Below are 7100 nucleotides of genomic sequence, written 5' to 3' on the forward strand. Positions count from 1 at the left end.
AGGGAACCTTCCACTGTCCCAGGAACAAAGTGTCCATCTGAACAAAGTGTCCACCACACGGACAAGCCTCCCTTGGACAGAAAAAGAAGGGATTGGGGTGAGGGAGGACTTCGTAAGAAACCAAGGCTTCCCTTTGGGAGTTCCTGGTCAGAGGAAGTGGCAACAGGACCATGACTGTGAGATGGGATCTTTTTCCTTCTCGTCCAAAGTGATGCCAGAGAGGCAGTGAGGATTTGAGGTTTTTCCTGATCTTCTTTTCCTGTTTCTGTGTTTCACACCCTGTTCACAACCTCTTCTCCAGCAGCAGCGCCCCGAGGGTCCCAGGAAGGGTTGCGGTCTCCTGCTGTGGGAGAGGAGCTCTGGGCACCCACAGACCATTTTTGCTTCTCCAAGGGAATTACAGGAGTGAAATACACGGCATTTTACAGTGGAAGTGCTGGGCTGTCAGTTGGACTTGATGATCTGAGAGGTCTCTTCCAGCTTTGAGGATTCTGGGATTCTCCTGCTCAATAAAATGCACCAGGCTCAAAGCTGTAAATGACTGCTTAGACTTCATAGAATCACCGAATATCCTGAGCTGGAAGGGACCCACAAGATCATTGAAGTCCAACTCCTGCTGCACTGCAGGGGTTTGATTGTTTTGTTGGGGTTTTTTCCTACTCGGAGGGTATTTTTCATCCCTGGAGAAAAAAAAAATACATTAAACACCAAAAGGTTTTAGTCATTGTTGCAAGAGTTCAATCCTGGTCGCCACCATCCCTTCCCTTTCTTTTCATTTCCCAGCTCCCCGAGAGGAAAAGAGACAATGAATGAAAGAAAGGCAGAAAAACCCTCGGAAAGGAGCAGGGGTCTCCTCCCGGCTCGCAGAGCTCCTGGCACGGTGCAGCCGTGGCACGGAGCCGCCTCTGCCGGCACAGGCTTGGCACAGCGGGGCCAGCCCTTTGTGTCCCAGTCACCTTCTTGATTACAGCAAAAAAGGCGTCTGCGGTGGGTGACCGGATCGGCCACCCCACCAGACAGAAGGCAGAAGGGGGGAAAATAAGGAAGAAACAGGGAAATTGGTGCGTGGGGAGAGGGGAGAAGCACACTGGGGAGGGAGCGATGCTGGCTCTTGCCTGGGGTTCTCTGGGGGCTCCTAAAGCTCGGATCCTGCTCCGGCCCTGCAGCAGGGACACCCCCCGAGGGGTGCCACTGCTCTGGGGGCACTCACAGCTCTGCTGAGGAGGCTCAGGGTCCCCCCGGCACAGCGGGGCCCGAGGCTCCTGCGCCTCGTGTCACACCAGAGCCACCCAAACTCGCCCAGTCCAACACCCGAGGGCAAATCCTTTGTGCTGTGTCGGGAACAGGTGGGAATTCAGCAGCCCGAGCCCAGCCCTGGCACGCTCTGCAGGGTTTTTAGAGGGTGATGCGTGTGATAGTTGTGGATTCTTGGTTTCCCAATGTTTTCATATCAATAATCCATTTTCCACACGCAGGCAGGGGAGCTGTGCAAAGGGTGGATTGAGTCATTCCTAACTCAAACTCAGTTACTGTTTCTGTTCAGTGCAGCCCCTCAAAAAGCAAACCCAAATCTCACTTTCAAACAATTCTGTGGAGTGAGTATTTGTATTTTGCTGCAGACACCAGGAGCTTCAGTAAAAAATACAGCAGAGTAACTCGAGTGCAAATATCTCTCCTTGTAGCAGTTGCTGCTGCAGTTGGACTCTGCTACCCCAAAGCACCTCAATGCAAAATGCAGTTACCCACAGTTTTAACTCACTGAAAATAGGCGAGGACATAGAAGTCAGAGAGTTCTTCTTTGTCGAACACCTTGAAATGAGCAGTCAAATGCCCATTTTAACAACGTTACACGATAGAAAATCAGTGCAAAATAATTCCTAGCCTTTCAGCAGCAAAGCCGTGCCAGCGAGCTGTGAAATCCCAAAGTCCGGTGTATAAAACCCCTTTGAAAACCTTGGCTTTCCTCACGAGAGCGAGGAATATCCTTGGAGGCTCTCTGGAGTCAGCAGCCAAAGCCAGCCACTCTGCGGGGCTTACACCGATCCCATCCAAAGGGACAATTTGCTTGGAAGCCTGTGCCTAATTTGGAGCACAATGCGCGATGTCATGGTCAGCGGTGCTGCCGAGAGCTGGCAGCTCGGCCCAGCCTCTCCCCGCTCCCCAAAAGATGGGAGCGCTCCCGGCCGGAGCCGCGGCGCTCCCGGGGCGCCCCAGCGGCTTCAAACGGGTCCTTTCATAGCGACACACGGCCAAGAGCGGGCAGAGAAACGAGGCGACGAACAAAGGTGGCTCTGAAGTCATTTCCCAGCCTCGATCCAGCCATCCGGTTTCGCTCCTCGCCCATTGAGGGGGCAGAAAGCGGCAGGAAGAGCGCGGCTGAAAGGGAACAAACCGGGGGGAGGCAGCCGGGGCCGGGGCCGCGCCGGGCGAAGCTCCCATTCTCCCTGCCCAGAAAGGGATGAATGATTAATTAGAGGCATCCAAAAGGTAATGGATGTGGCGGGGGGGGGCGGCGTCCCGCGGCCAAGTTCCTCGAGCACCTGCGAGGACAGGGACACAAAGCGGCCCTGGCCCTTTCTGGGAGCACAGAGCGGCTCTGTTCCCCTTCACCTGGGCTGCGTGCTGCTGGCACGGCCGAGCGGCGCCGCTTCCATGGCTGCTCGCTGCGTGCAGGAAGCAAAACCCCTCTGTGTGCAGAGAAAGGAGTCGGAGCCATCCCAGATGCCAGAAGGTGAGGGGGGGTCTGGGATCCGGCCCTGGGCCCGAGGATGCAGAGCTGAGGTGCCAACTCCTGTCACCCTGTGGAGCCTGGCAGGGGCACGGGGTGCAGGAGGTGCAGGAGCTGCGATTGCCAGAGGAACCTGAGGAGAATCAGACACGGATTCCACTGCAATTGAACACAGCCGGGCTGCCGGGCTCCTTCAGGCACCTTGGAAAATCCCAGCCTGCTCCATGGATCCAGCAGGGCACACAGAAGCTGCTGAAGTGAAACAGGAGTTGTATGCACAGAGCGAGTGCCTGCTTACTTCCAGATGGGATGGAAACACCTTTGTCCCTCTGGTTTTGTCAGCAAGTCTGGAAAATGCCCTGCACGGGTGGCACTTCCCCAGGGGTCAGAGGTGTTGGTGGCTCAGGTGGCCCCGGTGGAGAGCAAGGAAAGGAGTTTTGTGTCCAGTTTTGGGCCCTGCAGGAGAGACCTGGAGGGGCTGGAGGGAGCTGGGAAAGGGGCTCAGGCTGGAGCAAAGGAGGCTCAGGGGGGACCTTGTGGCTCTGCACAAGTCCCTGACAGGAGGGGGCAGCCGGGGGGGTCGGGCTCTGCTGCCAGGGAACAGGGACAGGAGGAGAGGGAACGGCCTCAGGCTGGGCCAGGGCAGGCTCAGGGTGGACAGCAGCAGGAATTTCCCCACGGAAAGGGAGCTCAGGCCTTGGAAAGAGCTGCCCAGGGAGGTTTGGAGTGCCCATCCCTGGAGGTGTCCCAGGAAGGGCTGGAGGTGGCACTCAGTGCTCTGGGCTGGGGACAAGGTGGGCATGGGGCACAGCTGGGCCTGGCTGGGCTGGGAGGGCTTTTCCAGCCTCAGGGATTCTGGGATTCCCCGTGTGGGATCTAAAGGATGTGTACAACAGGAAGCTGGTGCCGGGTATGGAATTCACCTGGCAGGTTGGTGCCATCACTGCAGGTCTGCACGTGGCAGCTCTGAGTGGTTTTGTGGGAGCTTCCCAGGAAAGACGAGTCAGCAATGAGGAACCTTAGGTGTTCCAGGCACTTTGTTAAATGGGATTCAGGTCCCTACGTTCTTTAGATTTTGCTGCTGGGTGGAATGACACCCAAATTCCCCCTACACCCATCCCAGGTCTTCTGGGTTGTGAGGAAGTGAAGCCCCTGTGAGAATCCGACGGGAGGAGTAAAGTGGGGGAGCAATGCAGCCTTTGCCTTGGAAAACAGTGAAATGATTCCTGTGACCGTTTGGTGGGGAAGATTTGGCAGAGCAGGGAAAGCAAACACACTGAGCAGTGGGAGTGACCAGCCCCGTGTTGCTGCTGTTGTAGTTCCCTTTTAATCATTTCCCTCCTCCTGTTTTCTGTTTCCAACCTGTTCATGCTCATGGAGGGTGAGCAGCCGGGCAAGGGAGTGTTTGGATGGCGAGATGCTGGAAACGTTGCTCATCCATCCTAGTCTGGACAAAGCTGCCCTCACCAATCCTCTCCTGCCAGAGGAGCCTTTGGGGAACTTGAACGGAGGCACCAGCACGAGCAGCAACCCTGAGTGACTCCTGTGCAAGTAAAGGGGTGCAGAACACACCCCACTCACCGGAGTCTGCCACTGGTCACCCCAAAACCGAGATAAAAATCGCTGTGAATGGTTCAAACCACTCTGGGCCTGGAGTGCGGGGTGAGGGAGAGGAGGCTCCCAGCGCCCGGCACTGCGGGCGGGTCTGAGGGAAGCGCTGCTCCCAAACCCGGCCTCCGTCCGTGTGTCCCCCCGAGCCCTCCCGGGAGCCGGCCGAGGCTGTGCGGCAGTGCCGGGCGAGGGGCCGCTCCTCGGCGGCACCTTGGGAACGAGCCATCCCTGTCCCTGTCCCTGTCCCTGTCCCTGCCCCTTTCCCTTTCCCTGCCCCTTTCCCTGCCCCTTTCCCTGCCCCTGTCCCTGTCCCTGTCTCTGTCCCTTTCCCTGTCCCTGTCCCTGTCCCTGTCCCGGCGCGGCCCCCGCGGCTCAGGAAGCGCCGGGATGCGGCTGGAGCGGGCGGGGGCTCTCCCAGCCTGCCTTCTCCAGATGGTTGCCGTGCCCGGCGAACAATAGCCAGGACGGCAGCGCCACGGAAGCTCCCCCTGCATACAGAGCAGCCGGGCCGCGGCCCCCGCCCCGCTCCCGGCAGGCTCAGCCCGTTCCCAGCGGGATGAATTCCCTCCCTGTCGCTCCGGAGGGATGCTCGGCCAAGGGCGGGCCGGATGGGCCCGGGCCGGGATTAAGTCGCAGTCTGGCCTATCCTTTGTCAGGATAAACAGGACAGTTTTGTTCTTCCAAGAGCAAACCTGGAAGAAGCATGTTTTGGCCTCTGGAGAGAGGGCTCTGGAGCATTTGGGATTCGGGATGTGTGAGCAGGGAATAAAACCCACAGTGAAACCCCTCCGACCTGGCACAGGCACAGCCCAGGAGCAGAGATTTGTTTGTGCTGCTTCTGGTCTGCTCTGCCCGGCTCCTCCTGGTTTCAGAGTGCTAAAACGACATTAAAATCGTCAGTGCTGAATCCTTCACTTGGCTGCGGGAATGCGCCGCTTCCCAGAGCTCCTGGATCTGAGGAGACTCCGGGGTGACCCAGTTGTGGCCTTCAAGGATTTGAAGGAGCTACAGGAAACCTGGAGAGAGACAATTCCCAAGGGCTGGAGGGCCAGGAGCCAGGGAATGGCTTCCCAGTGCCAGAGGGCAGGGCTGGATGGGAGATTGGGCAGGAATTGTTCCCTGGCAGGGTGGGCAGGCCCTGGCACAGGGTGCCCAGAGCAGCTGGGGCTGCCCCTGGATCCCTGGCAGTGTCCAAGGCCAGGCTGGACATTGGGGCTTGGAGCAGCCTGGCACAGTGGGAGGTGTCCCTGCCATGGCAGGGGTGGCACTGGGTGGGTTTTGAGGTCCCTCCAATCAGTGCCACTGAGCAGAGGCCAAAGGGGGGACACCAGAAGAGAAGCTCTGGTGACCAAACACACCTGTCCTCCCCCTCCAGGTGCCGGCATGGGGCTCATCCCAGTGTGGGATTGTCCATGATTTCTGTGAAACTGGGATCCACTCCAGGCCCTTACAGAGTCACAAATTCCACTGAACATCCACCTTGGAAAGCGTTATCCAACGTGGTATTCCAGGATTGTCACTCCAGCAGAGTTTTCTCCATCTCTCAGTGCCCAGCACTGCTGGGATGACAAAAACCCAAACTGCTGCCAACAGCCAGGCTGGGAAGTGTCCCTTTGGTGGCCTGTGGCAGCTCATGCTGTGCCCGTGGGGAGGGCAGAGGTGTCTGTGGGGTGGACAGAGGTGTCCGTGGGGAGGGCAGAGATGGTTGTGGGGTGGGCAGAGGTGGCTGTGGGGTGGGCAGACCTGTCCATGGGGTGGGCAGAGGTGCCCAGCTGCTGTTGGGGCCCCTCTGCCTCCATGTGAACCAAGGGCAGCCCTGAGACACTGCCAGGGAAATTCTCGGCCTGGGTCTGTTCCTACCTGCTCTGAGCTGCTGCATCCGGACCCTGAGGCTCTGCTGCAGGAGAGCAGCTCATTAATCCCTCTCATTATCCCACCCAATTATCCCAGCCAGGCTCCAGGTGGATGCAGGGCTGCTCTCCCTCCCTGCCCACCTCTCAGGTGATCAGGTCCTGTCGTGGGCTGGTGTGAAGGCATCCCATGGCTGGGGAGGTTTGGCAGGATCTGCTTTTGGAAGAAGCTCCCAATGGTGCCAGGGGAAATGAAGCTGCTGAGATGCTGGAAGGGCTGGAATTTTGCACGCTCCAAACTGGATGTGTCCCGTTTTGGGGTGGTTGTGCTGTCCATGCGGATCACACGGTGATGGCAAAGACCATTTTCCCTGAAGTATTTAATGGTATCTGCAGGTGTCCAGGTGCTTGGACATCTGTGAGGAAATATAATTTCCACAGAAGTACAGACTGGTTGGGGCTGGGAGGGACCCCAAAGCCCATCCAGTGCCACCCCTGCCATGGCAGGGACACCTCCCACTGTCCCAGGCTGCTCCAAGCCCCAATGTCCAGCCTGGCCTTGGGCACTGCCAGGGATCCAGGGGCAGCCCCAGCTTCCCTGTGCCATTCTCACCCCACTCTGTCCTCAAACCCTGACTCTGGACCTGCCTCTGCTCAGAAATGCTGGCCTGGCTCATCTCACTCACTGTCAGACCTTCTAAAACCCCTCCCTTTTGCCCAGGTCAGGCTTTGGCTTTCCTGATGAGGGAGAGCAGGCAAGAGGGGGGTGAGCGCACGTCCCAGGGGATGCCAGCTCAGGGATGGTCCCCGGGCTGGGATTTGGGAACCTGAGCTCTTGGCGTGTCACCGGAGCCTCCTGAGCTCCAAGGACGAGGCAGCCGCAGCTTCCGGGGCACTTCTGTTTCATTTTG

The sequence above is a fragment of the Coloeus monedula genome (assembly GCF_965178545.1).
Source record: "Coloeus monedula genome assembly, chromosome: 3".
In the NCBI taxonomy this organism is placed as follows: Eukaryota; Metazoa; Chordata; class Aves; order Passeriformes; family Corvidae; genus Coloeus; species Coloeus monedula.